The sequence below is a fragment of the Vulpes lagopus genome, unplaced genomic scaffold, assembly GCF_018345385.1.
Source record: "Vulpes lagopus strain Blue_001 unplaced genomic scaffold, ASM1834538v1 ctg1244, whole genome shotgun sequence".
In the NCBI taxonomy this organism is placed as follows: Eukaryota; Metazoa; Chordata; class Mammalia; order Carnivora; family Canidae; genus Vulpes; species Vulpes lagopus.
Genome location: NW_024570483.1, coordinates 1 through 5,813, shown reverse-complemented (window position 1 = coordinate 5,813; position 5,813 = coordinate 1). Strand labels below are relative to the sequence as shown.

At 49.1% G+C, this 5,813-nt stretch overlaps 1 pseudogene; it reads right to left on the bottom strand.

The window, feature by feature from the left end:
• Window positions 1-278: 278 nt before the first annotated feature.
• Window positions 279-1,444, bottom strand: LOC121483795 (annotated as a pseudogene).
• Between the last annotated feature and the right edge of the window lie 4,369 nt (window positions 1,445-5,813).

Sequence of the window (5,813 nt, the reverse complement as noted above, 5' to 3'; positions counted from 1 at the left end):
TCCTGAGTAGAATTGAACTGAAATGTTATTCTAATATCCTCTCTTCTTTTCCATGTCCAAACAGAAAAATTCATGAGCCAAAAAAGGGGGGTTGGAGAAGCTTATAAAACTAAATATGGTTCCTCAGCATTAACAGCTGAACTGAGAAAGGAATTAAAAGCTTTAATTAAAAAATCACGAGTTGGATGATAAAGTGTTAGAAAACTGAATAATTTACAAACTATTTTTTAAAAACTGGAATCGCTGACTCGTTGTACTTCCGAAACTACACAAGAGGATCATGGGTGGTGCGTGAACAGCAGAAAGGGATATGGATGAAATCTGCAATTGTTCTGCTGCTCTCCCATGCCACCCGTCTCCGAGGGAATGCCTGACATTGATTAGATATTGAGCTAGGCTTATGTGGCAGCCAGATCCAGTCTGGTAACCTGCCTATCAGTAGATTTCACTGGGTTCGGCAATTTGATCTGCGGCCCAGACATCTTGGACGGAATCTCATTGATTTTGGTGCCTTGACGCTTGATTATGCATGCCAATTCAAATCGTTTTGGAATGGTGGTGTTCATGTGAAGTAGTCTGAGCAGATGCATCCAAACCCCAATAGCCTCTTACCTCTGAGAGCTGGATTCAATGCACTGAATCCGATGTTGCCATGCGTCATGGGAAATGAGAACGTTGCATTGCCAACTGGTGCAGCTTGGTCAAAATCTGCTGTGAATGGCATACTGTCCTTGAATGGTATAGGCCTCTAGAGGTGGTACCCTCCAGGTCGGGTTGGGCACATGGAAGGGTTGTGTGGGGAAAAGCTCGCACTGTTGCTGCCTGTGCTGTACCTGTCCTGACCACCTGCAAAGATGATGGAGAACTGGACGGCTTTTTGGGACGGTACGGGCATGTCAGCCCTTCGGGGGGACTTCCAATCATGACCACGCAGCCAGATCTGTTTCACACACTCAATGATGGATTGCGGATTGCCAGCAATAGAGATGGGCCGCTCAGTTGAGTTGGGGAGCATATCCCCTGCCACCTGAACCTGAGCCCTTTACTCTCTCGTATTTCTTGATCTTGCAACCACCTTTCCCAATGAGAGAGCACACTGACTAGCAGGGACCACCAGCTCAGGGTACTAGGGGTCTCCTGGCCGCTGTGCTATTGGACATAGAGCTGCTGATGTCCTCTTCCCAGGTTGTCAATGATCATAGCGAAGCTTTGAAGTTGGCGTTTAGTGGTCAGCCAAAGTGATAATCTCTCAGGACAATTCCCTTCTGAGTAGTTGATCGTGACCACTCTCTCCACGCATCTTCTTAACTGGATTCTCCATTCTTCCGATGATACTGCCAACTTCCTTTCCATGCATAAGTAGCCAGATGGTGAGAGTGAAGTGACATTTCATCCACCTTCCAATCACACCGGTGTCCATGTCGAGCAGTGTTCGGGGAGGCTGGACTTTTGAATGTGGTCAAGGTCTTTGGTCACTGGTGGGGGTGGTGAAAGCTAAAACTGCAGGCGCGAGGCGACTGAGGGGGAAAAAGGGGAGCGGGCGGCAAGGGGAAGGGCGGGAAGGCCGGGGGCGGAACAAATGAGGTGCGCAGCGGGAAGGAAGGGGGGCCCGGCGGGCGGGGGAGGAGGAAGGGGGGGAGGAGGAGGAGGAGGGAGGAAGGGGGAAAGAGATCTCCGGGCGCGGTGGGTGGATGGGCGCCAGGACCCCAAACCCCACAACCTCGCCCCCGTCCTCCCTCTGTGGGCCCCACCCATACTCGACACTTTGATGCGAGCTCGGACCGTGCTACACTTCATTGAAACAAGGACGTTGGCAATGTCTGCATTGAGATCAGATACACTTGAGGATGAATCCTGTCACTTCCACATTGGCTCTTTCACACAACCCCTTCGGGCACCTAACATAAGGATGCTGGGACCTACGTCTACAGGCAGTCAGAATGGGGTGGGTCTTTGCTTTAACTCAGCTCGCACAAGGAAGGCACGCTACATGCCAGCTTGTAAAATAGGCTGCGTTCCTCGGGCATGAGAAGAATCATTGTTCTTAGCAGGGGGGTACCCAGAATACCATCCACTGCAGCTGGAGAACATCTCAGGTGGCTTATTCACTTTGCATCTCACAAGCCTCTGACAAAACGGGCCAGTGGTGCGTGTTGGAAACTCTTTCTGCGGCCAGTGTTGCAACTGTGAGGGACGGGGGTGAGCTCAACTCTCCGAAGTAAGTTGCATTTGGACAAGGCGTTCAGCTAGCTTCTCTCGTATGACATCCTTCAGGATGTAGCACCCAGCTGCACACAGAAATAGTTGTAAATCCGCTTCGGGTTGAGCTTGGGTGCACTTGTTCTTGTGAGGCCGGTTACTTTCACTTACCTATCACAACACTTCAGGAACACATCAGGGTAGGGTTCGTTAGGAAAGTGCAGTGTTCGTGCAGGCAGATGTGGGAAGGATTTATTGACCATAAGCCCAACTTACGGAGCAGTTAGTGTGTATGCGTTGCAGTGCAGCTGTCTGCTAGACGTTTGATGGGACTAGGTCCGAGTTACACTCTCAATTGAACAGGAGTTTGAAATGTCTGCATTGAGTCAGATAATTGAGCGAGGTAATCTTGTCACTTCCACATGCTCTCAAAAACCTATTCCGGAACCTCCTCGACATAAGGATGCTGGGACCTACATCTATGGGCACTCAGATGCGGGAGAGTCGTGCCCTGGAACTCAGCTAGCAAAGGAAGCACGCCCACAAGCCAGGATTCAACTAGCTGCGTTTCTGGGCACTGAGAAAAAAAAACGTGTTCTAAGCCAGGAGGTACCCTGAATAACACTCCACTGCAGCAGGAGACGCCATCCAGGTCTGCTTATTCCACTTGGCCGTTCTCAGACAAGCCTTGACAAACGGCTGGTGGTTGCATATTTCGGAAAAACTCTTTCTGCCGGCAGTGTGCAACTGTGAGGGACTGAGGGTGAGCTCAAATCTCCGAAGTAAGTTGCTTTCGGACAAGGACGTCAGTAGCTTCTATCGTATGGCACCTAGGATTTCCACGTGACTCACACAGGAAATACTAGGAATCGCTGGGTTGGCTTGGATAGCACTAGTCTTGTGGGCCGGGGAATTTCCACTTACGCTCACAAACACTTCAGGCACCACTTTTCGGGGGGGTAGGACTGTTAGGAGCACGGTGTACGTGCTGGCAGGATGTGTGGGAGGGACTGTCCCTAAGCCCAACTCTCGGAAGTGTGTTGCTTTGCAGGCAGTTGTACCTGGACTCTTTGATGGGAGCTAGGACCGAGTACACTTCTCATTGAACAAGGAGTTTTGCAATGTCTGAACTGAGATAGATACACCTGAGGAGATCTGTCACTTGCACATGCTTTTCCCAACAACCCTTCCGGCACCTAACTTAAGGATGCTGTGACCTAGGTCGACGGGCAGTCAGGGAATGCGGGGAGGGTCCTGCCCTGAACTAAGCTCGCACAAGGAGCACTCCTACAAGCCAACTTTCAATTAGCTGCGTGCCTCCGGCATGAGGAAACGTACAGTGTTCTAAACAGGAGGTGCCCAGAATACCATTCCACTGCAGCTGGAGACACCCTACGGTTGCTTATTCACTTGCGTTTCTCACAGCTCTGACAATCGGCCTGTGGTGAGATGTTTTGAACCTGTTTGCGCGGGGCAGTTTGGCAACTCTGAGGGACTGAGGGTGAGCTTCAACTCTCCGAAGTAGTTGCTTTTGGACACAAGGCGGTCTGATAGATTCTTCGTATGACCTGTGAGGATGTAGCACCCGGCTCCACACAGGAAATTTTGTAGGAAATTGCTTGGTGAGCCTTGGATGCACTAGTCTTGTGGGCCGGGACTTTCCACTTACCTCTCACAACCTTCAGGCACGCATGGGGATAGGCCTGTTAGTAGCGCGGGGTTGTAGCTGAGGAGGATGTGGGAGTGGAGAGTCCATAAGCCCAACTCTCGGAAGCAGGTTGTTGCGTAGCAGGCAGATGTCTGTAGGACACTTTGATGGAGATAGAACCGTGGCTACCTCTCATTGAAGAAGGGACGTTTGCAATGTGCTTGAGATCAGATACACCAGAGGAGAATCCTGTCACTTCCAACATGCTCTTACACACACCTCTTCTGGCACCTAACTAAGGTTGCTGGGACCTTCGTCTCGGGCTGTCAGATGCGGGAGGGTCCGCTATGTACTCCGTCACACAAGGAAGTACGCCTACAAGACAGCTTTCAACTAGCCTTCGTTCTCGGGCTCAGTAACGTAAAGTGTTCTAAAGCCAGTAGGATACCCAGAATACCCCTCACACTGCAGCTGGAGACACTCCAGGTGCTGGCTTATTCCACTTGCGTCTCACAAGCCTCTGACAAAAACGCCTGTGGTGCCGATGTTGGAATCTCTTTCTGCGGGAAGTGTGGCAACTGTGAGGACTGACGGTGAGCTCAACTCTCCGAAGTAGTTAAGTTGCTTTCAGACAAGTTGTTCAGCTAGCTTCTTGTTATTATGGCACTTAGGAGTCGCACCTGGCTCAAACAGGAAATACTAGGGGAAAATCGCTGGGTTGAGCATCGATGACATTAGTCTTGTGGCCAGAGACTTTCCACTTACCTCTCACAACACTTTCAGGCGCGCATCGGGGCTAGCCTGTTAGGAGTTTGGTGTACGTGCAAGGCAGGATCGTGGGTAGGGACAGTCCATAAGCCCAACTCTCGGAAGTGTGTATGCTTTGCGGGCAGATGATGCTAGACACTTTGATCGGAGCTAGGATATGAGCTACACTCTCAATTGGAACAAGGCCGTTTTGCAATGTCCTTTTTTTAAAAATACAAATGAAATATCAGAAGTTTATGTAAAGTTATTTTCACTGATTATTACCTTCTCACAATAACTCCCCAGAAGACCACCGTTTTCTTTATTTTGCTCTTCTCTTTGCTTGACTCACAAGAAGGTCATCTTCCACAGCAAAAGTTGGGAACCTGAATCTTTTCAAGTGCCTCCCTGAGATTGATCCACCTCTGCACGATATTCATCCAGCTGACCTTCTAATTTTTCTCTCCGGAGCGTTCGTACTCCAGCTGGCCCTGGCAGCTCCTTGATAGTCTTTCAGCTCTCGAGCGGTTCTTTCTTATGCTTGTAAGGAAATTCTTCTTCTGTTTATCCCTCCCAAGTGTTTATAGTTGTACTCTCAGCATATCAGCAGGTGTCTCAATTCAAAATTTTCTTATAAGGCTCTCATTCTAGCATCTGTCTTATCCGACTCACTTAGACATAATCATCTTGGCATCAGTGCTTCCCTCAACACCATGTCTTAAAAAAAATTTATATCATTTTCATCATTTCATTATCATCAATGTCATACTTCTGTAGCCCTTATAGCTTCACGGCCGCCTAAATGACGGGGGAACATTGATCTAAAGAGTTTCTATAAAGAATTTGAATTTTCTTGCGTCTGGTTAATTAGCAGGTTAAAAGGGGGGGGAGGAGGATTTCCTCCAGCAACCAATATCTGCCCTCTCTCCACCTGAGGCAGGTGAAAACCTCTTGGATTTATGGCACCTTAGGCAGCACTTTCCCTCCCCAGCTAGTGCTTCCCTTGTGTCTTTAACCACGAGAATCTGGTTTTTTCTGGTTAAGAGGGTTCTCAGCCCCCGAGTCCATCCCACTGGAAAAACTTGTTTTTTGTTTTGAAAACTTTTAAAGCATGTGGTTTGTTTCTACTCTAGGTGATACAGGGTACAGAAAACTTGGTTCATTCCAATCGAATCCAATCCACCGGCTGATAGATCGTAGTACTGCGAAGCAGTGAGCG